The sequence below is a fragment of the Pteropus alecto genome, unplaced genomic scaffold (genome assembly GCF_000325575.1).
Source record: "Pteropus alecto unplaced genomic scaffold, ASM32557v1 scaffold125, whole genome shotgun sequence".
In the NCBI taxonomy this organism is placed as follows: domain Eukaryota; kingdom Metazoa; phylum Chordata; class Mammalia; order Chiroptera; family Pteropodidae; genus Pteropus; species Pteropus alecto.
Window position 1 is genome coordinate 3,436,442 of NW_006436888.1, and position 24,576 is coordinate 3,461,017.

The 24,576-nt window shown below is 44.0% G+C and overlaps 1 pseudogene; it reads right to left on the reverse strand.

Moving 5' to 3' along the window:
- Window positions 1–1,377: 1,377 nt before the first annotated feature.
- LOC112481844 lies at window positions 1,378–1,496 on the reverse strand (annotated as a pseudogene).
- Window positions 1,497–24,576: the final 23,080 nt, after the last annotated feature.

Here is a 24,576-nt window from a genome sequence, read left to right on the forward strand (position 1 = left end):
AATCTCATTTTGCTCTTTTTTCCTGGTTTGTAATCTGTGGTATATTGACCTACAGAAAAAGAGCTAATTGTCTTAAAAGCTTTTTTTCTCCCTTTGTTTTCCTTTAAAACGAAACTTTAAAGAAAATGTGTGACCATTTAACATAATTTCCTTCAATTTCTAAGGCTGTGAAAATCAATGCCTTGAAGCAAATGAACAGATGGTAAGAGAGAGGTTCATAAATTACAGCTCCCCGCCCCCTTCCCGAAAATATGGAGCCATCATTAATTTCCAAATAATAGCAAATCCTCGCAGGGGATAATGCCAACAGTCTGAGTAATGTAACCCACGCCAGGCCCTGGTGCTACTCTGTCTTCAGAGAACAAATTGACTGCTGTTCTTAAACCATTCCACCAAAACATAAGTGGCAAACACCATCCCTACGACGTCGTGGGCAGGTGTAAAAGCCATGGACTTTTCAGAAGAGACTTTCCAGCCTGCACAGAAACGAGGAAAACCAGGAACCACAGAGACGAACATAAATGCCTCTGAGGACTAGGCTTGTGCCCGTACTGATGCATGAAGCATGCATGTCCCCAGGTGAGGGGACAGTGGAAATAGGGAGTTTGCCTGCCTGTGTAAACGCACTCAGATTAAAACAATAACAAGCAAACGAGAATAAAGCAACCAACCCAAAATTCACTGTGCTAGACATTAAAAAAAAAAAAAAGCACATGGGGTGGGTTATGTCCTGTGCTGCAATTTTTAATCTCGTGTAAGCTCTATCAGTGGTGGGCTGATAAACCAGCTCTCTGAAAAGAGTAGGTCCTGATTTGTAGCCTTGCCTATTTCCGTGGTGTAAATATTCCCGCCACGGCCAGGTTCAGGCTCTTAATGGTTTAACAACAACTAGCAAAATTCCCGAATATTCAATAATCAGCTCTCTTCTGCTGATTATAGAAGCCAGTTCCAGAACTCCATTGACTCTAGTTCTCTGCCACCAATTTATGGCCCAATCTTATTTTCCCTGTCTTTGGAATGCAAATTAAAAATTAAAAAATTAGGCTTGAATTTTAAATGTTTGAACATTGGCTCAATTCTAAAGAAACCTGTCAGATTTGGGTATGTGGACATCAAGTGGATTTATTATTGTTGCTTTAAAATGAATTAATAATTTCAAAATTCCTGATTTAATTGCTATTATAATAAATATTGATAGCGATTAGTAAATATTGATAATACACATAAGCAAAAAACTCTTAGCATTCCTTAATCATCATTAAGAGTGTAACAGAGTTGGTTCTTTTTTTTTTTTTTTTAAGGCGAAGCAACCTTTGGTTGACCTCACAGATTGCAAGGACCTTGTCAGTTTACAATCCCTTATTTTTTTATTTTTTATGCCTACAGCACCTGGTCTTCCTAGATGGTCTCCTATCCAAGTACTAACCAGGCCTGACCCTGCTTAGCTTCCGAGATCAGATGGGATTGGGCTTGTTCAAGGTGGCATGGCTATAGACAACAGGGTTGGTTCTGAGACCAACTAGTTTGAGAATCACCGCCATACAATAACGCATGTCCAATTAACACATTCATTAGAGAAAAGATTTAGACTCTCTTGCCCACAGGGGTCTCACTCCATTGCAGCTGGCATCCCACTGGAGGATGATTATAAACATAAGTGTCTTCCTTTCTTATTAGAGCCAGTATGCAAATGCTTGCTGAAGGCATGAACAGGAGCGGGAAAAGGATAAAGTCACGTGAGAGGGAAACATCAAACCTAAGGATCAGTCACCTATGATCCCGAGCTGCCTAAACAGTAGCTACTCACGTCCAAGGGCGGCCCTCAGTGGGTACCAGCAGGAGGACTGGCCTCACAATGGTGTCCATGGCCTCATCTTTGTGCACGGATTGTCATCACTTGGGACAAATTGTTAGTAGCACATTTATTAGGTTCATACTTGGACTACAGTTATCTACGATAACTACCTGCTTATTTAAAGCCATGTGCGTGCCTTAATTTATTATCATCCTTATCGCTACAGAAGAAGACATACATAAATTTTAGAAGTATTTGTGAATGGCAGGCAGATTTTTGTCCAGAAGGCATGGGGTTTTACTTATTGTACGCAAGAAGGGGTTGATGGAGACAGTTGCATGTTGGGAAGAACATGTCCCCTGATTCTTATATTTTCACATGGGGTATCTCTGGGGCTCTAGAGCCAGCCCTCTACACACTGCAGCCAATGGTTCCTGATTCCGGTTTCTCAATGGGGTGGAGCTGGTCTAGAATGTAAGCAGGTGGCAAGGGTTTTCTCTTCTTTCCTCTCTGTGATGGGTCAGCACGAGGCTGACACACACACACACACTCTGAAGATTCTGATTCCCTGGGTGGCCCGCCTCTGCTCTAGAGTGGGTAGTGGTGGAAGGGTGGGGAGTGGCGCAGAGAGGATAAACGAGCATTCCAGTTGCATAGCAAAGCCATGTTCTCCAAACAACTTTATCCGAAAGGGACATGGCGATGTCCACCTGCTAGGCTCCTGTGTTCTATTTTCATCATGGTTCCAAACTCAAAGGCAGGAAGGCCATTTATAAACCTCTTAGACCCTCAAACACAGGGTGGGTGGGGGTGGCTAACAAATGATGGGAGAAGCAGCCCTTGCAGAGATAAGACAAGACTTGATGCCACCCCACTCCCACCCCCACCCCCTGGGTTATACACCTGCCTCTACTTCCGCCTGGCTCTGGAAGACCCGGGGCGTGCTGTTGGTCTACAGCGGCCCTTCTTTTCTCATCAGTGAAATGCAGAAAATTATACCCACTTCACGGCATTATTCTGAGGGTGAGAAGGCAAAGCACCTCTCATTAGAAGGTTCTCAGAGAACTCCGCCATTTTCTTACACTCGCGACAGCTTGTAATCACAAAGGGATGATTGTGTGTCTTTACTGTATCTCTCTCCCACCCAACTGTCCACTCTATGAAGGCAGAGAGACCAGCGGCTACTGTATTCACCCCTGTGTGCCCAGAGACTGGCCACAGTACCTGGCAGGTAATAAATGCTCCATAAATGAATGAGTAAATGAAGAGGAGTTATTGTTGACTGTCTCGCGAATTACCTTAATGGGTAATTTCGTAATTTTTTATACAGTCTCGAGCACCGGCAACTGTTTACAAGAGAAACATGTCAGGATTAAAACGAGGACTTGATTTCTAAACACAGACAGCCAGCAGGTTATGCCCAGTGACCACCTTCCTGCCAACCATTAGCCTTTGTCTCCTCCGCACCAGGGGATGGAGAAGCATCATTATGGGTACAGGAGATAATCCTCGTTTGCTTTGGTGTTAAATCAGCACAAACAGCATGGGCACTCTTTTAGTCTGTAATTAGATTCAAAAAGATCAAAGCCAAAACTAATAGGTCACATGGCTCCAGTAAACGATATCTTTAACCGATGGGAGGAGGGAGGATCTCAGGAGGAATCTTTGGAGTGTTTGCATCAGGAGAAGAGAACAGCCTGTTGCTAAAGCTTCAAAGCAAGTTCTGATATCCCCACTCTCTGCCATCAGCCGGAGAGGACCCCTCCTTGGCCTTCCTGTTTCCAGCCATTTAGAAATATTGAGTGTGCACACCACGCCTCGGAGGCCTCAGACAGTGTTCTGGTATTTGATTGTCCTCGATCTTTGCATCTGCTTCTAACCTGGGTACTGGGCTTCTTCCCAGGTATTATAATGTCCCTGGACACATCGAAATGCCTTGTGCAGGTCCTGAGTTCAAATCGCCAAGGCCGGGACTAGAGTGAGATGAAGGGGCTACTCAGCTTGGGCACAAAATGTAAGGGGTGCCCCAAAACTCAGTGATCAAGATAAAAATGTTTAAATGCAATTTATAAAAAATTAAGATTAATGCAAAAACGACTCATGAGGTACGAAAGGTCAAAATCTGAAATAAAAACCAGATCGGACGTGGTCAGGATTAGGTGAGGTGAGGGAAGTCAAATTATGCAACTATGGGGTTGAATCCTGTTTTTCTTTCAGTTTTTGATATTTGGAAATGCACGATGCTCAGCTTCAGAGAGGACATTCACAATGACCATCAGCAAATGAGTTCCACGTCCTAAAGGTCAGGAACTCGGCGATAAACAATAGCATCCTTTAAACGTGTTCATTCCCTTTGACCTTTCAGTATTGCCTCTAGCAATTTATTGTAAGGAAAGATTTCGAAATGCACATAAAGATTCATTGACGGAGACATTTATCACCATGGTATTTATAGCAAAGACGAACCTGGAAACAGCCTTCGTGTCCAGCTGTAAAGAAACAGTTAACTAAATGCGGACACAGCCACACGATGGCAGGTTATGCCACCGTAATATGAGAAAGCAGCTACAATTTCCTCCGGAGGAGCACGGAAAACCCAGTTCTTCCCCACTGTGTGTTTCTTTCCTGTGAGTCACCTTCACTACTCACACAGAACACGCCACTTCAGGTCACCATTGTGTAGGGTTTTTTCTCCCCACACCAAGCAATTCTGTGACACCAGCTAGGGACCCTATAACTGAACTGCATTCTGACACTGTCTACCTGGAGATGGTGTCAGACCCCTCAGGCTAGGGGAGCAGGCTGTGGGACTGCTCTCCACTTCAGATGCCAAGCACAAGGTGTAGGTCCCCGGGTCTCCCACAACTTCCATCTAAGTTCTGGCTACAACTTAAGGGTTCCCCCGACCTTCTCCTCAGGTCTGATTAATTTGCTCACAAGATATGGGGAAATACTTATATTTACCAGTTTATTAAAGATGTGATAAAAGATACAAATGAACAGCCAGATGACGAGGTACACGGAGCAAGGTCTGGGAGGGTCCCGAGCATTGAAGCTTCCATCCCGCGGAGCTGGGGAACATGTGTGGGTGTGTTCATCCACCTGGAAGCTCTCTGAACCTTGCACTCTTGGGATTTTATGAAGGCTTCATTGCGAAGGGAGTTTGGACCATTAACTCCATGTTCAGCCCTTCTCTCTTCTCAAGAGAATGGGCAGAGCAGAGAGAGAGGCTGAATATTCCAAGCTTCTAATATGGCTTGGTCTGTCTGGTGACCAACCCTTATCCAGGGGCCATCCAGAATCACCTCGTTAGAACCAAAGACACTCCCATCACCCAGGAAATTACAAGAGTTCCAGGAGTTCTCTGGCAGGGACAGGGTCAAAGACTAACTGTTAGAATAAAAGGTGCTCAGGACTTACAAGGGTTCAGGAGCCCTGTGCCAGGAATGGGGGACAGAGACCAATGTGTTTTCTATTATCTCACAGCAGCCATTAACAATTCAATTTTGAAGAATGCTCAGTGACATGGGAAAATGCTCCTAAAGTAAAGTTAGGTTGAAGTATACATGCAAAGGATGCTTAACTAAGATAAAAAGGAGGAGGTCTAATCATTGCAGACCCTACAGCAGTTACCACGACATTCAGGGAGCGGGGTTCACAGCAAATCACCAAACAGCCCACGAAGAGAATAGTAGAACTTTGCCTGAGACCGCCCTTCCTCTGCTGGTGTGGCAAAGCTAGTGTAGTAAGTACTGAGCAGGGAGAACTAGAACTTTTTCTCTTAATCTTCACTGACAACCAAAAATTGCAGGTACAATATAAACACAGCCACACATGGTCTTTTTTCTGAAGGCACTTATTTTCCTTCAGGAAAAAAACAAACAAACAAACAAAAAAACTGACTACAGTATATGGACTAGAAAACAGGATAGAACATCAACCACTTGTATATTCCAAATTTTCTTTTGACATAGTTACATCACTGAAAAGTTGAAAATAGAGGTGTGTGGGAATGTGCTTCTGTAATTACCCCATCGCTTTCTCATTAATTTCAGGCATGAGTATATATTGCCCATGCAGTAATGCTTACCTATCTTTGAGTGGAATTATAATCAGGTATATGCGGTCACTAAGCGGATGATGTGTTAAGCAATGCTGGCTACAGAGAAAATTCTGTTATCACCACTACAGTGTATCATTTCCATTAAAAAGTCTTTACGGTAAATCAGACTGGAAGTTTCTGTTGAGAAAGAATGAAGATGCTATCTGGGGCCATGGTTCAGTGGGCACTGCCCTTCATCAGTGGCGTGACAATGCTGGACATCTCCACTGCCCCTTGACAAGTCCCTCTTCCGTCATAGCTTGACCCAACTCTTGGATCTTCTTTCAAACTCTGATTTCTCATTCCCAGTCCTCAAGATCTTCTTTCACTATGGCAGAGACGAGGCCAGTTGACTACTGAACCTATTTCCTCTTGGTCCTGAGAACATAGCTGAACTACATTTTCCAGTCTCTTGTGCAGTTATCACAGCCACGTGGCTATGTACTGGCCAGTTACATGTAGGTGTAAGTGATGGATGCCCAGGCATGGCCCATCCAAGCCTCCTGCATGTAATCTCCAGCCTCATTCTCATCTATTATTGAATGCAAAGTAGACAGCCATGAAGTAAAAGGCGCTTGGGTCCCTAAATGACTACAAGGAAGGCCAAGCATGATTTACAGTTTCTAAGAAATCGGGAACACCTGGTTTGGACTTCATATTGGCAAGAAATCCACTTTTCTTGGTGAAGTCACTAAGATCTGGGGTTTGTCTGTCATAGCCGCTAGCATTCTCTAATACGCTCTTCTCCATCCTGTGAGTATTCAGAAGTCCATTGGAAGTGAGATCCAATATCATGTTTTCCCACTAGATGTCATCTATCCGGTCGGTTCACGTGAGCTGTGACAGCTTAAAAATGCCATAAAGTTGCTACTTTCTATGCCTCGGCAAAAATTAGTCCATGCCTTGTCAATTCTATCATTATGGAATTTACATGTATAAATAAAACTTTTTTTTTTCTGTATCAGAATTTGAGCCATTTTTTACATTCGTTCTGTTGCTTTTTAATAATTCTAAGACGGTGTGACTAAATATGATACTTGCTTTTTTATTTATAGAAATACAGTATGCAGAGAAAAGAGATTGAATGAATTTTTAAAACCCATGCTCCATTTTTAACATGTCATAACTTCACCTTGGTTTTAGCTACTATTTGAAAATAAAAACTTTAGCAGCTTAAAAGTCATCTAATTGGACCATCTTCCTTTGAAGACAAAATCGCCTGCGCTAACCTTTTCCTACTCGGTGATTTTTTTTCTTCAGAGGACAGGTATGACAAATGAATCCCGCCACATCCATACCAGGTATAGATCAGCAGATTCTACTTGTTTATGGGGAGAAAAGATAACAGCAAAGAAGTAGTTCCCAGTGATTGCTTGGAAAATAATGAGGAAACCAGAGTGAAATGGGAAAGAAGCCTCAAGTTTAATAAAATACACAAATGTCTCAAAAGGACAAATGTCAGAGGGACGGCTCAATTAGTCTTCCCTGTACCATTTCACTCCCGACCTTTCTCCTCCAGAAGCAACGACCCATAAAACCAACGAGAGAAGCTGTTTTCTTTGGTTTTCTATTAAAAGTTTAATGTGCAACACACCCAAACGTGGGTTCTGTTCTCTAGAGAAAACTGATGGACTTTCTGCCGTGGAAGGCATTGTAGGTTGGCGGCTAAGGAGAGGGCCATTCATTTCCCTCCGTGACAGGAGGCAGACCACAATGGCAGTTGCGACCCTGCTTGCTCCTGTTGCTATGAACATTTGGGACACTAAAATAAATTGATTGTACCAAAAGAATCTTTCACTTTCCCAACCACATCATCTTAATGGGAAATTCATACCACTCGGAGATGCATTTACTGCTGAAATGGAATGATGGCTTCTAAAATTACTTTAGCGCATATTGAATTGTGCCTAAGTTTATTGGGTTATGGGACAGCATTTTGATTTTAGTGAAGGCCATCATTCTAGGAGGCCCCAGACTCTGAGTCAATTATTCCTTCATCAAATCTGGGGATGCGAATTTCTGCGTTAGCATGAAATCTCCATCTCTTTCCTCTGCTTGAAATATCTTTGTTTCTTAAATTCCCAAACATGTTTATAGCCAAAATTAAGACTCAGGAATGTTACAGATCCCTGAAGAGAGCAATTAATACACATAAAATTCAAAGAAAAGGACAAAGGAGTGAAGACAGATAACTGCAGGGTAACGTGGTATAGCTTTCAACCCTAAACACACTCAGGACAGAACTTCCAACTTAATGAGGCTGTGTATGAGACTGTTCTTTATTATCCACTTCTAATTAAGCATTTATTGGCCCCCTACTATGTGCAGGCACTGGACACTTCCTCCTGTGCTCCACTCTCTCAAGAAGACATGCTTGATGCTTCCTATTTCCTTTTTGTAATTAAATTTATTTGGGTGACATTAATAAAATTAGATAGGTTTCAAGTGTACAGTTCAATAACACATCATATGTATATTGCAGGGTGTTTCTATCAGAATGATCCCTTATATTTGCAAAGCACCTAATTTTGTAAAATACTTTTTTTTTAAATCTAGGATCATGGTTTTTATTCTTCACATGGTCATTGCAAACTTCAGATGGAAAAATGTGCAAACACCTAGCACAGTGACTTGCACCAGCCTGTGCCCTTCATCATATTAGCTGCCTCCTTCATTACACTCTTGAGGCTGCAAACTAAAATAGCAGTGTCCCCATTTTTGCAGACATAAATACCGGCCCTGGAGAGTAAAGGACATTTCAGAAAGTCACCTAGCAAGCTTGTAGTTGGACTGGACTTGGAGCTTGTTCAGCCCACTCCCTCCCTGCTCTGGCCCCAAGTGCCTGGGGTGTCAGGAGCTCTGAAACAACACGGCAGAAGCTCCCTTTCTGAGCGAGCTGGTTCTCCTATAATTCCCTGCACCAGGCAAGCTCAGGTCAGAAATGCTGTCTCAGCAAGTCACGCATTCAGAATGCCTTCCCTGAAGACCTCGGGGGAATGACAGATGGAACCTAACGGCTGTTCCAAAGTGGCCCTAGCCGTAGCAGAAGGCACCCAGGTCTCCTGCAGTTCTGACCCTACTAAAGAGAATGCAAGGACGTAGTGTCCAGGTCACATGCAGGAGCTCATGGACCCAGAATCTTGCTTCTAAGCCTGCCTTCTGCACTTAACTGTGCTGCTGTCTTGGGCAGGTCGCTAACCACCCTCTTCCTCTATTGTCCAATCGTAATATGGGGAAATTTTAATACCTCACCGGGTTCGTCGGATTAGATAAGTAAAAGTGCTTTAGAACACAGCCTGGCATTTAGAAAGTACTTTATATTGGCGAAAAGAAAATGGTTAAATAAATCGAGAGAGGAACGATCTCGCTCGACTTTCTTGGATCAGGTGAGTCGGTGTTAAAGGAAATTAACTAGGAGACTGAATGTGTGAATGTGTGCTGGGGCTTTGTCCTCGGAGCCCAGACACAAAGGGCCTTTCAGGATCAGCCAGGCCAGCTTGGGTGGGGATGCTGGGAGGGGAAGGCGGCCTAACCTGCGGGATGGCTGCCAGGCTCTGCCAGCTGCCAGGGCAACCAGGGCCCAATGCCAGGCCAGCCGTCCTGTCTGAGTCACTGGGTCATTTGAAGGCCCCTGAACTAGAGAGCTTAGAGCCATCACCTCTCACTGCAGATTCCACAACTGCTGAAATCAATTGATAAGCATGCCATCTACTCCCTTGAGAGAAAAAGAATAAGAGACTTGGAGTTGGAGAGAGGCGGTAGGCAAGTGGAAGGAAGAGAAAGAGAAAAGGCCAGAGCTTTATCTAAAATAATAAGATAAGATAAGATAAGATAAGATAAGATAAGATAAGATAAGATAAGATAAGATAAAATAAAATAAAAATAATGGCTCAAAAGTAATGTCTATTACAAGTATTTGGGAGCTGAGAATGTATCATCTGTCAAGATGCAAAACCAGCTCTCTGAAGGCCACCTTTGCTCATCATGCTTTATCTAACCCAACACCCACTCCTCCCCCAAAGATCAGTTGGGCTGGGAGAGGCCACGAGCTGAAAGAAGCACAGGTGTGTGAAAGAAAGCTTGTATTTGAGTAACAAATACCAATGATACTGCCAGGACCTGCATGGTCCTCAGAGGAGTCAGCCATCTGGGTGTTTTATCTTTCAAAAATGTCTCATTAAAAAAATTTAAAAAAAGTAATCCAAGACTGTAAGTGGGTGTTCACGTCCCCCACAGGTGTGACAAGCATGAGTAGAATATGAAGCAATTATCTGAATAGGATGTGCATTAAGCATGCCACTTTGAGAAACAAATTCAGCAAAACAATGTACTAAATTAAAGACAAGATCTATGCAGAAAAATTATAAATATAATAAATTATGTATAATACATAAATATATGTATATAAACATGTTTATATTATAAGGCATGTACCATGTTACGCATTTTAATAGTATGCTTTCCACGTTTGCATATATGTGGTTTGAAAGATATTATAAAGAACAAATATACAACATATGAATTCATAGACAGACCAGGCTCACTTTGAATCCTTAGGAGACTCAGGGTAGTTCTGTAGAATAGTAAATATTAACATTTTTTCTCTTAAACTTATTTTTTTTTCCATATTGGAAAGAGCTTTCTCCAATTGATTACAAAAACAATACATGCTCACTGTAGAAATTACGAAAAATACAATGAAATGAAGAAAATAAAAATCTATTATCTCACCGTTCAGAGATCACATCTGTGAACATTTCTGTATATTTACTTTTGGGCTTTTTTTTTTCCATTTTATTTACCAATTTATCATGGACATGTTTCCATGTCAGCAAACACAGCTCTACCTAATTCGTGTTTAATAGTTCTAGAGTATTCCACTCTAGGGATGAGTCAAAACTCATTTACCCAATCAAATATTATTGGATTTGAGTTTGGTTTTCAATTTTTCACTGTAATGATCAAGAGTTAAGTTTTCAAATCGTATAAAAACAAGACTGCATAGGACAGGCATGTATCAAAGAAACATAAAACAGTGTATTAATACTACCTGAGAGGTGAATGAAACAGAGCAGTCATATGGCTGACTCCAAGGGGTGGCTTCCCCGAATCTCAGCTGTGCTGTTTCCCACAGAGACAAGTGGAAGGAAGATGAGGGCTCTGAGCTCTCTCCTTAACTGGCACCGAGGCAGGACAGAGGGCGGGAGGAGAGGGAAGAAAGGCTAGAACATGATTACGAGCCTTAATTTCTAAATGCATTTTTGCTGCAAGCTCCTTTTCTAGGTGCCTCTGGCAAAGACGTCTTTCCTGGCGCCCCAGTACAATGTCTCCTGCTCTAACTGGGGTCGATTTCTCTTTAGTAACTACATGCCAAGCACCTGCTTTACACAGGTGAACAAGACAGACACAGTTCGGCCCTCATGGAGCTTATAATTGAGCACAGGAATAACCAGATAATTCTATAAAGTCATCGATCCTATGATAAGTTCTGGGAGGGGGTGCTAACTGGTGGTGGGGTACATGAGATCGTGTGCTCAGAAAGGTCACTTTAAGAGGTGACATTTAAGCTAAGAGCAGAAGACTAGAAGAAGCAGCTGTGCAAAGCACCAGAGAGCTCTCAACATGTGAAAATGACGTGGGCAAAGGCCTGAGGTGGGAGAGTCCCGCCCACCTACATGACGGACAGTGTGGTTGGGCAAGGTGTGGAAGGGAACAGTGGGATAGATGGTCACTTCCTCCTGGTTTGCCTGAGGCTTTCCTGGTTATAAAGCCTGCAGTCTCAAGTCCTTGGAATCCTTTGGTCCGGGACAAACTGAACATGGGTCACCTTTGGGGGCAGAGTTTTTAACAAAGAGACTTACAAGTCACGAAGGAGAGTGTGGATATATTCCAAATTCAGTGGGGCAATACTAGAGTCTGCGGGAACGTGAGATGATGTGAAGTATCTCCGAATGCTCAAGGTGAAAATACAGAAATCGTTCCTGAATAATTTCTCACCTCTATCGCCACATCATCAGTCTATCAATGCTGTCTCCACGCTCACTTCTTTCTCTATTACTACTACTCTAGTCCAAAGCCCTACAAATATTGATTCAAAGCAGGGGCTCTGGAGACAGACTTTCCAGTTCACATCCTGGTTCAGCCACCTACGAGCTGAGTGATCTCTAGGAACTTACTTAACCTCTCTGTTTACCAATTTCCTCATCTGTCAAATGGAGATATAGAGGGACATGGTGAAGATTGAATAAACTGACACATGTAAAGTGTTTAGATGACGCTTGGCACTTCACAAACTTCCGATAAATGCTAGCTTTCGTGTTAATAGTTAGAACATTCCTCTCTTGGTAGCACAATTCTGAAAACTTCTTACCTGTCTCCCTGTTTTCACCTTCACCCCAACCTCCAACCTTTTCACCACCTGTTCGCTAGCCGCAGCCAGAGACATCTTTGTAACAAATCGGACTTTTGTCGCCACCCTTCCACCCATCCCAAAATCCTTCAGTGACTTCCATTGTTCTTGAAATAAACTTCAAACACTTTCTTTGACCTCAGAGGTCCTTTGTGACTTGAGTTATATCAGCCTCTTCCTGGTAGCTTTTCAATTTTTTTCTTTTTTCTTGATAACGTGAAATGTCTCTATAATATTTTGATGTATGAGTTGTTACTACTACTGTTGTTATTATTATCCAGCCCTGGGTGCAGCCCCATGGGTCTGTTCGATCTGAAGACACGTGACTTTATTCAGCTCTAAGACACCCCAGCTGTTGTCTTCACAGGCTGCCTCCCCTTCATTCTATTTTTCCTCTTGCTTCTTCTTTGACCTCTAGTCCCTGACTTTAACTTTCGTTTTAGAATTCCCATTTTCATTCCTGTATGCTGCCCTCTGAGAGAACCTCTTAGCTTGATAGTCCTGCTTGCTTTCCATGTTTGTTCATTTCTCTAGTCTACTGAGAAAATGAGGTAGGTGATTGTGGTGATGTGGTTTTTCCCCAACATTTGTATTTCTTTTATTTCCAAGATCTCTAATGGTTCTTTGTTAAACCCTCTCCCCTCTGATAACCCACACAAGGCCGTCATGGCAGGTGCTGTCCTGCTTTCTCCTGCATCATCGATGTCGATCCCTCTCTCTCTACTAAGTCATTCTCTTTGGCAAGATATAATATGCCCCAATAGAAAAAAAAAACACAAAACAAAAAACAACATTTATTCTAACTTCATATTCTCCTCCAGCTACTGCAATTATTATCTATTCCCTGGTAAAAGTCTTCAGAAAAGTCACTTCCACTCCCTATCTCTACGCCTCCCTTCTCTGCTCTTTCTCAGACTCGCCCCAGCTGGGCTTTTGTCACCATATTTGACAAATGACCTTATCATGGTCACCAACAACCTCTCCAAGGCTACAACCAATGATCAGCTGGGGTCTTCATCCTAGTTCACATACCAGCAGAGTTTCCCACACAGCATCGCTTCCGGCCTCTTCGAGCCTTCTCCTCATCTCGCTATGGGTCAACGCTCCTCTGACCTCACCGTTGTTCTCTCTGTCTCTACGTTTCTCTTCCTCATCTCTCCAGCCTCCGAAACGGCCTCCCCAGGGCTCAGTCCTGGGACCTCTTCTCTCCTCATGTACGTGAATTCCCTAGAGGAACATGCTCTCGGTCTCATGACTCTGTATCTAACCTGGTTCTTTCTCCCTGACGCCAGACTTCCCGCCCCGCATCCCCACCGGGACGGCTCCCAGGCGTCTCGAAGCCGACTCTCAGATCCGCCCTTGGCGATGCTCTCTCACCCTCTGCCGTCTTTAGTCTTCCAGTTCGTTGGGCCCTTGGACTCCTTTTGTTCCCTCTCACCTCGCATCCAGTATGTCAACAAATATTGTTGGGATTATCTACAGAAGGTTTCCAGTAGTTGACCATTTCTCCCCTCCTTTAAGAAGTAATGGTCCAAGTCACTTGATTTCTTATCTGGGTTCTTACCTAGTTTCCCTTCCTCACCCACCACCCCCCGCATAGTCAATTCTTCCCACAACATTCCAAATTTTTCGTCTTAGACTATTTATCACATCAGCCCTTTGCCCCAAATCCTCCGTAGCTTCCCCTGCCTGCTCCGAGGGAAAGCCAGAGTCCTTCCAAGCCGTAAATGAACTGCCCGACACGTCCCTGCTGTTCCGATTTATACTCTCGCTCTCGCTCACCCTACTCCAAACACATGGGTCTCCCAGTTGCTCCTCGAAGAGTTTAGACATCTTTGTGACTCAGGGCCCTGATCTCTGCCATTCCTTCTGTCTGGAATGTTCTTCCTCTTGATGTGCACTCGGCTCATTCACTCTCTCGCTTTACTTCCTCGCTTCCTTTTCTGACCATCCCATATAAACAGCATCCCCCTCCCCATTCCTGTACCTCGTAAACCTCTAACGCTGCCGTATTTCCCCCTGAGAAATCATCCGACATATTATATATTTATATGTTTCACTGGTTATTTGTTGTTTCCCCTAATTAGACTTTAAGCTCCATGAAGAGTGGGATTTAGCTTTATTTACAGTTGATCCCACTGTGCTTCACCTGTGTCTACCATGTAGTAGGAACTCGCTAAGTACAAGTGGACTCGATGAACAGATAAATGGACGGCCTCTGCTGTGATTTCTTGGAATAATATTCTATGCTATCTCTCTGAGGATATTCTTATACTTATTTTTAAATCTTATTCCATTTTCTCTATTAACGATTTTCTCAGATGTAAGTTTTTCAGTTTATTAAGTTTCTAGTTCTATAATTTCTACCTTATTTTGTTGGTAGTTTTCAAATGTTTAATGATTTTTTTTAAAAAAAGAAAAATTGTGAGTCATTTTGTAATGGAAGTCCCTAGCAGATAATTTTCTGTTTTGTTTTGTTTTGTTTTTGTTTTTGTTTTTAGATGGCCTGCTCTGGACAAGCACAGCTGTCCCCTCTCTCCTCTTCTCTCTGGGCTTCTGGGATTGAATCCTAAGGGACACTCAGGCCGAGACAGGAGTCGTCAGCAACAGGGTAAAAGCGGGGTGTGTGAGGTCCCCAGAAGCCCATACAGGAGAAGGTTGTAGGACAAGTAACACTAAATGATTCCAATCACTGGGCTTCGGGAGAGTAAATCTATCCACACTGATGAAGAAGAAATGGGCTTATCAGTGAATCAGAAGCATTCTATTAATGAAAACAAATTTCTGATGTACTTATAGAAGAAAAACTCATTTTTTCCTCCTTAAGAAATTATGGTTTCTATAGAAAATTTCTATAAAAAATTATGAGCCCTTTCTAGAAGGGCGACCTTCTTGGTCAAAACACATTTTTTAGCCGACTGTGCCAACAGCTTAATTGTGCCTCCCTGAAATAAAAACTATACTCCGACACACCAACAAAATCTGGAAAGGGGCTGGCACAGAAGGAACGAGACCGTCCTACGACTAGACCGAGAAGGCAGTCACTTAATACGCTCAGACTTCTCACTCCCAAACCTCTGTCCTCAGCAGACTTTCGTGCTGCCCAACCACTCAAGATTTCTTCCTCTTTGAGGTGTTGGCCGGCACCCTTTTCCTCTCCTCTCGGCGACTCTGATTTAGGCTTGTTACTCTCCTCCCCAGCACCTCGTGCTGCTGTTTCTTTCCGTATTCTTCATGCTGCCCTGCAGAACTAAGGAGAAAGAGCAAACCTCGCTGTCTGGCGCATGGTGAGCACAGAATAAACCTTGACCGAAAGCATTGCTTTTCCTCTGAGCTTTCTCTCCTTCCTAATGTGAGCAGGATCCTGTAGGTACAGCCTTCCCAAGGCCTGGTGGGAGAGAGAGGGTCTGGGAGGGAGCACAGAGAACAATGTCGAAGGGGCAAGCCTTCCTGGGGGAGGCAGGTCAAAGGACCCGGGCCAGAGAAACAGAAGCCTGATGCAGAAGAAGGGGTAACAGCCAGGGGAAGAGGAAAAATCCTGGGACTGAGATTAAATTGGTTCCTCAATTCCACCCAAGGCAGAAGGTGGTGGAGCAAGGATGATAACAGCATTGCCACACGGAGCCAAATGCTGGATGCCGGGAGAGGCCCATCCTGTCTGGTGAATTTCGCTAAACCTGCATTTCGCTTGTTTATTTGCCCCCACCGTCTTTCTAAAGTACCAAGTTTCTGCTGAAACTGATTAAGAAGCCCTAATGATGATCTGAAATGTCAAGTGCTCTCCTGTGCTAAAAATATGCATCCAGAATACTTCCCAGATGAGAGAAGACATGCTTCCCTTTGATTTAGAATTGGAAGGATGACAAAGTGGAGGCAGTAAGTATGATGAAAAGAAAGGAATAAGCCAGGTGACAACTTCCCATCATGCAGAGAAACCAACAATAGGGAATCAACAAATTATGTGTGATGTTGGCATCAGCAGCATAAACAACAGCGATACCACCTACAGCAATTACTGCTAAAATATAGCCACCTGCTATGCCACCCCAGGCTCTTACAGAACCCTTAACTAATCTTGGGTAAAATACAAACCTCTAGCTCCAGCATTCAGGGCTATTACCCTTTGAAGAGCAAACACACACACATGTTGGCCTTCAATAGCAGTCATTTTCATCCTATTAAACAAGGAAGGAAATATATTCTTACTGAACCACACTGCGCCTGGTATAAAAACCTCTCATTGTTTCTTAGTTAGTGATCTCATCGGCGAGGGTGTGTTAGTTTCCTGTGGCTGCCATAAGAAGGTACCACAAACCAGGTGGCTTGCAACGATAGCTGTCTCACAGTCCTGAAGGTTAGAAGCCCCAAATCAAGGTTCCAATCTTCCGTCTTTACATGGCGTTCTCCCTCTGTGTCTTCACATTGTCCCTTGTCTGTGTGTGTCTTTGTCTCTAAATGTCCGCTTTTTATAAGGACACCAGTTGGATAGGATCAGGGCCCACTTTTATCACCTCATTTTAACTTGGCGATGTTTGTAAAGACCCTATATCCCAACAAGTCCACATCCTGAGTTTCCAAAGGTTAGGACTTCAACATATCTTTTTTTGGAGGACGCAGTTCAACCCATAACAAAGAGCTGGTCCCTTTTTACAAAGCTAGAGAAAATGCGGCGTTGGGCACCCACGTCCAGGTTGTGTCCTGCAGAACTGGGGGTTTCGTAGAGGTATGTCAAAGGTTCTGTAAACAATGATTCGAATGTCATTTAAATATACATCAAAAAAACCATCAAATAGACTCCAATGTGATGCACATCACTTTGAACACCAGCATACAGCTTGTACTTCCAGAATAAAAGTTATGGGTTGTTGTTGTGGTGGTTGTTGTTATTTCAGGCTCAGGAATAAAACTCCGTGTGTCATCCCTGTGCATATATTCAAACTTTGTAGTAGTGCACTGATTCAAAACAGTTGTCATTTGAATTCAAGCCCTGTGCTGGACTGCGTAAATGCATAGGCGAGTTGGTAAGACTGTGTAAGTTTATAGGCCAGAGGTTCCCAAGGCTTAAGTACAAGTGATAAGGTGCTTCTGCTCAGGGGCGGGGAAGCTCTCACCTGGCCGCTAGTTCCTCCACCATTTTTGTGGTTTCATGCTGGACAAATGGTGTGAAACCGAACGGCACATACGGCTGAAGACTCACCAAATCCATTTTCTCTTTCTCTTGAGAACATGGCTAGACCACACTCCCAGTCTCTCTTCCAGTTATAGGCTTTGGTTATCAGTCAGACCTGACTCCAAACATTGGCTCTGCTGTTGTATCAGTTCGTTCTTGCCATGTAACAAATTACCTGGAAACTTAGTAGCTTAAAAACAATCGCCACTTGTTATTTCTTGCAAGGATACTGAAGGACCGCAGATGACTGAGCTCCGCTGATTGGAGCTGGGCTTGCTCCTGCGTGGGTACCACAGCAGGTCAGCTGGGGGCTGCCTGGCCCATTGGGTACCACAGCAGGTCAGCTGGGGGCTGCCTGGTCCAGGATGGGCTTGGCATGGAGACTTACCTCTGCTCCGTGTGGTCTCGCCTCTCACAGCCGGCTAGCCAGACTCACTCTCACAGCAGAGTCAAGGTCTCAAGAAAGAGTGGAAATACACAAGGCATTTTGAGTCTTAGCCTCTGGACTAACCCCCTCCATCACCACATTCTCTCCGCCAAAGCAAATCGTAAGCCAGCTCAGACACACAGGATGAGAAAATAGACTATCTTCATGAGAAATACTACGCAGTCATGTTGCAAAGGGAGAAGCAAAGAACTGCAGCCATTTTTGCAATTAAAGTAGTGCAGCTGCTCGCTAGACAAGTGACCTTAAGTAGGTTTCCTCTTTGGGCCCTGTTTCCTCAACCATAGATCAGGGGAAATAACACGTCTCTCACGGATGAGATGCGGAGGGAAGGGGAAGGCCCTGGCAGAATGTTTGGCACACAGTAAGTACTCAGTGATCCTTCGCAACTTCAATTTTTTGCATCTCCCTGCAGTGTTTGCCATTGTGCCTTTCACGTGGTCGATATAAGCTCAGGAATTATTTGCTGAACACATTAACCACATATTTGGCTTGAACGACCAGCTGGAACAATGGTCTTCTAACCGCCCATCATGTTTCCGGAGCTAGCACAAGCCCACACTTCTCACGCTTGGTCACAGGCCCATTCAAAATCATCCTTTCTGAGCTTGACACGGAGCGCTCTTCAAATACATCCTCCAGCTCTTCACACGCAGTCTGTTCTCCATGCACACGTAAGGGCAGAGGAGCACAATTCATGTCCCTCTAAATAAACTGACTAGAGCAGTCTTTCCAAAAAAAAAAAAGAATGTGCATAAAGCTTGTTAATTGGGTCATTTCGAACCTCCATTTCCGACTCATCGAAAATCGCCAAGAGTGATGCTAAGAAACCCTCTAGTTTGCTGTGTTTGTGCGGCAGGTCGATTGCATTCGCGGCGCTAATACGTTACACCTGCCTTGGTGCTCGCTTTCCACATTCACTCCGGACTCAGTAAGATGTCTTGCTTCATGCCAGGGAACAGTATGATATAAACATCGGTTGGAAAAGTGATTGTTTTTGTCCATTTTTCTTCTTATTATAAACCCCTGTCACTGCTATATTTTGAGAATATTTCAAAATTAGCCTGCTGAAGGGACAGGAAAGATATGTGGATGCCAGCCGAAGCCATCTTAGACCAGCCAGGCCCCAGTAACCACAAATATATCTGAGTGAAACCAGTCGAGATCAACCATGCTCGTCCACATTAGCAGAATTACCCAGTTAATGCATTGACTTATAGAAGAAAATAAAGAATTTTTTTTTTTAACCCACTCATTTTGGGAATGGTTTGTTATACAGAGGTAGTTAACTGTTACAAATCTATGCCATGATTCTCATGATCAATTCTATCATGAGCTCCTTCTCTTTGTCTAATATTTTAGGATGATAAATAAATAAATAAGTAAATAGATAAATAAATAAAAGAGGAGTCAAGTCCATATCAGTGACCCAAGATAAGAAGATCCGCTCTGAAACTAACTCTCTGGGCTTCTAAGCTGGCCCAAATGAGTGAGTTTGTTTTGGGTCCCAAGGGCACATGGGAGCATTTGAAATAGTCAAGTCACCGTCTCACTATTAAACTGCTTTTAAGTATGATTTACTCAGAGGTAAGAGAGTAAAGGAACATGGAATATTGGCTTGAGTTGGCATCAAAGAGATTTGCTGGCTCTGCTCCCAGACAGATTTGAATGATGACACTTAGCAACGCCATGCCTCAATTTACCTGGCTGCTCTACAGGGACTGTTTGAGTTTAATACGAATAGGAGGCCCTAAGAGCTCTTTATAAGAATTACTGTTCTAAGCATAAGTTATTTTAGGATTATAATTACATGGCATGCATTTGGCTCTCTATTATCTGACTAATGGATGGGAGGCATAGCATAAAAAAATAGTAACCAATACTAAAAGTCTGATATTAAATTCCATTATGGTAATATATATACACACACACATATATACGTGCACTAAAATTACCTTTCTAATTAAGTCTCATTCAGACTAACATTGGCATCCTTTTCCTGAGTACATGCCAGCAGGGAAAGAATGCTTTGCCCACAGATGATCCATAAATTTACTAATCTACAAGTACGTAATTGAGAATTGACTCTTGACCAGGTTCCCTGCGGCAGGTATCTGTTAAGTAAATGCAACCTCCATGTCTTTGTTTTCTTGTCCAGAATAACTCCACATCTCCCCTGTGTTCCCTTCATCCACCTGACTCCTATGTCTCATGTAGCTCGAACACCTCTACAACATCCTCCTTTCGTGTGTGCGTCTCTGTCCTCAGCATCCAGCAGGAACGCACAGAGGTCCTGTCTATGTGCACACCCACAGGCAAAAGATGAAAGATTCTCTGCTCCTTAGGGACCAGTTGGAGTTTTTATATTCCCTAAATTAAATGTAAATTTCCAGAATAAATAATTGGCTTAGATCTTTTGCAACATCCCTAGGGATGTATTTTCAGTTATCTCCTGGAGTAGTAGCACTAAATACACACGACTAAATTAAAGTATAAATACATGCAAAAAAGCATGAGTAGAAGTCACGTTCTCTCTCTTTATTCTCGCTCTCTCCTCAGCAATCAGCTCAAATGTCACAAAGAGAAAAGCATTTGAACTCTTATCTAAATTAGGTCCTACTGAATCTTTCAGAATTGAGAGTCATTATCATTCGTTTGCTTCCATATTTATGGTCACTCACTCCCACTAAAATACAAGGTCTTGGATCAGTTGGTTTGGTTTCAGGGTTATTGCCCACAGTTCTTCACAGTGCTTGGCACATTCTAGATGCTTAATAAATGAATGCGGATGTGAGTAAATGGATAAGCAAGATATATCTTGAGGACCAATGTAGGGCTTCGAAGAAAATGATTCTGAGGCTGGAAGACTTCCATGATCAATTACAAAGTCAGCCTTGGGTCTTAAAGCAAAGTTGTCGATCCCGACACTATGGACGTTTGCGTGTGTGCGTGTGTGTTGGGGCGTGTGGGGGATCCCATGCACTGTAGGAAGTTTAGCGACAAGTCTGGCCTCTAGCCACCAGATGCCAGTAGCACCTCTACCCCTTCCCACCAACCTACGCAAGTTGTAACAATTGAAAATATCTCCAGACATCGCCAAATGTCCCTGGTGGGGTGGGGAGCAAAGTTGCTCTCCTCCCCTCTCAGTTGAGAACCACTCATCTGAAAGGTGACGGTGGGCTTGGCTATTATTTGGGGAGCCAAGTATTTGCCAATATGACAATAGAACACCATGAGAAGATTAGACTATTTGGGGGAGGAGACGGTAATACCCTTTATATTATATTTAAAATTTTTTGAGAAGTATGTTCTAGGAATCTGAGAGGGTAAAAGTTTAGCTTTAGGAACGTATTGCATATTTATTAAAATTGGTTAAAACACTTTATGTTATGAAGGTTGTTATAAGTCTGAAGCCAGGTTTAAATCTTCTCTCCTCCATCCACCCAATAATACTCTCCCTTTCCCTGTATTTAATAACCTCTTCAGGAAGGAGATACCCTAGAGTCACCAACTACAAGCAGAAAGTCAACTGCACTTGCTTTGTGATGGGCTGAACGGAAAACTATAAAAAGGGCTATTTTATTATAGCTTAATAGCCAGTTTTCAAAATAGAGCTAATAATACCCAACTTCCTGTACCTCTCATGGCCGAGAGAAACAAAGATGAGAGGATGCTGGCAAAGTGCATTGTAAGCAGTTGAGTTATCTGCAAATATCAGCTGGGTCCTTCTCTGAGCTTCTGCAGTCCCCACGCATGGCTTCGTCAGCAGTTAGCACAGGGCGCTTCGATATCTGGTTACCTGCCCCACTACGTCCCACCTCTCCCTAGGGAAGGGTCAGTGTTCTGTTCCTAGGACTGAGTGTAGCACCCAGCTCTGTGCTGGGACACAGCACCAAGTTCGTGCATGTGGAAATCACAATAGCTTTGCTATCGCCTCCCTCCGCCCAGCATCCAGTCTCCATTCTTGGGGTAACGATGCTTCCCTCTGTTGCCTGTGGCCCTGGCGGGACCATCCATCCATGTGCACCCCCTTGCATCGCCAAGGAGGAGGAGGGCTCAGTGACCTAAGACAGTCGGTCTCTCTTAAGAATTAGAATCTTGACCAAAGTGACACAAAGAGAAGAAAGGACCGCAGCTGATTTATCCTCCCAGCAGCACCCCGCAGCACCCCGCAGCACCCCGCAGCAACTGCTCTGTAGAACGTGGTCCCTACATCCCCACAGCTGCCCTCTTTCCCGTCTTTTCTGAGGAACGTGTCTTCGGTTTTCCCTAAGAGCTACCCTATTTGCTTCCACTGTTTCCCATACTGTATTAAGCAGAGCTGGTCTCGGTTGATCACCGGAAGTGGCCAGTTCCTCACCCATTATATTCCTTCCATGACGTTGTTACTATGTTGTTACTATGTCAGACCTCCGCTCACCATAACAAAGACCGCCAACTGTTAGAGCAGCATAAATTCTATTTTATAACCACTTGAAGTATATTTCACTAAAATAACCACCTGTATCTAAAAAATGTAACATAAAGGTTGCACTGTGTAAAAATAAATTCCCAAATAGCTTTTGAGCACTGCGCAGACCCCCGGAAGCCACATCACGATAGAATGCACGATAGAGACTATTTTGTTCACATGTTGCCCATCCTGGGAGATGCTCCTTCCTTTCAGAATATAGCGAAGGACGGGAGTCCAGGTTTTTTCCTGGATCTTTGCAGAGTCAGCACTGAAAGTGACTTTCAGTAGTTCAGAATTTCCCCCCTAAAATTCTGCCTCGTGGATTTTACAAAAGCGACAGAGGTTTCAGAAGAGCCTCCTTTTCTCCAAGAACTGAAATAAGTACCCAGACACAAGCCTAACGGGACAGCATCGCAGTTTCGTGGCTCACCCTCCATTTCTTCCAAACAGGGCAGGTGACTGTAGAAACTCTGTAACTGATGGGACTGCATCTAAGCCTGGCAATGCCTGCAGGCTGAATTTTATTTATTTAAAAATAAAAAAAAAAAACTTTGGAAGATCAACATCTCCATGGCAGAATGAGAAGTGGCTCGCATGAGTTATGTAAGAACCTGCAAGCTTCAGACCCACTGATTTCATAGGTTTGCATCAGAGAACGGAAAATAAGCATTGCCTCTTCCAACATAGAGAAAGGCTGGGGAAGGAGCACATGCATTACTGGAAGGGGCGAGCTAAGCCTCCTTTGAACGACTGGCAAGATCAACATCTCCATGGCAGAATGGGAAGCAGCTCACATGAGTTATGTAAGAACCTGCAAGCTTCAGACCCACTGATTTCATAGGTTTGCATCAGAGAACGGAAAATAAGCATTGCCTCTTCCAACATAGAGAAAGGCTGGGGAAGGAGCACATGCATTACTGGAAGGGGCGAGCTAAGCCTCCTTTGAACGACTGGCTTTCCGTTGTAGCTTTCCAGTTTGGTGGACTACATTCTTCAATCTCCATTTCTTCCTTTCTCCTCTAACCATTAAGAGGCGGACATCTGATGATAGGAATAGACTGAAAAATATTGCAGGGTAAAACTTTGCCTCTTTGCTCTCGTTCTAATTTCTGAGCTCCTTCTCTACTCGCCACGATGCAGGATGAGCGTTCTAGTCCTGGCTCCAGCCATGTATCACATTTCAGAAAAGAATAAGAAAAATCTACACTCAGGGTGCTCCTCAGAGCCACGGCCAACGTCTGTGACCTTAAGATGTCAAGCACCCCATCTGGTGCCTCGGTTTGCCCAAGATATTCTTCTCTAGGGCTGTCGACAGAGTCGCACTCATGGATGTGACCATGAAGCCAGGTGCAGCTATAAAGCACCAGATAACCCCATAATTGCAGTAGGAATAACCACACGTCCACACCGTGAGCACGGGTTGACTTCGGAAAGTAAGCGGAAAGATGGAAAGTGCCGGTGATGGGAGAAATCGTCTGGGAAGTGTGAACTACCTGATCGCCAAGGTCACCTTCCCAGCACAGGCCGCCATCCACTGGGCAGAGCCAACCCTCCTACTTGCCATGAGCCCGAGCCGAGGCTTCCTCTGGTGGGGTCTTCCCTCCGAACCGCACTGCCCCGTCAAGGCCAGTCTAGGGAGCGAGGTGTATGGGTGGCTCCAACAGCCGAACCATTCACGTCATAACTGCCTGGTTTGGGGGGTTTCATTTGTTTGTTTTTGTTTTGTTTTGCTTTTTGTTGTGTTTTTTTTTTTTTGATGGAATTTAATCAGAAAGCATAATCAACCAGAGCAGTTTTCTAGACCAATCTAGAAAAGAAAAGGAAGCCACCCAAATCATATCGCATCTCCGATGCTGGCAGGGCCCCCGACCTGCCTTCTGAACGCCAGGCTTGCCTCCTGCCCATCGCGCCACCTCCTGCTGCCTCTCCCTCTTGCTGGGCAAGGGGGATGTAGGTCTTGGGCAAATATGCTCTCAAGTTCCCCGAACACAAATAACAGCGAGAAAGACAGATGAGAAAAGAACAGGCCAGGGGAAGGGAGGGAAGGGAAGAGAGAAAAAGGGCAGAGTCTCATTCCGCAGTTCAGCTGAGGGTTATTTTGCCCAGCGACGGAAGAGGAGGCAGGGGCTGCGGGAGAGGAGCAGGAGCCAAGAGGAGAGAGAGAAGGCAGGAGGCCGGGAGGGGATGTCCCCTGGGGGCGGG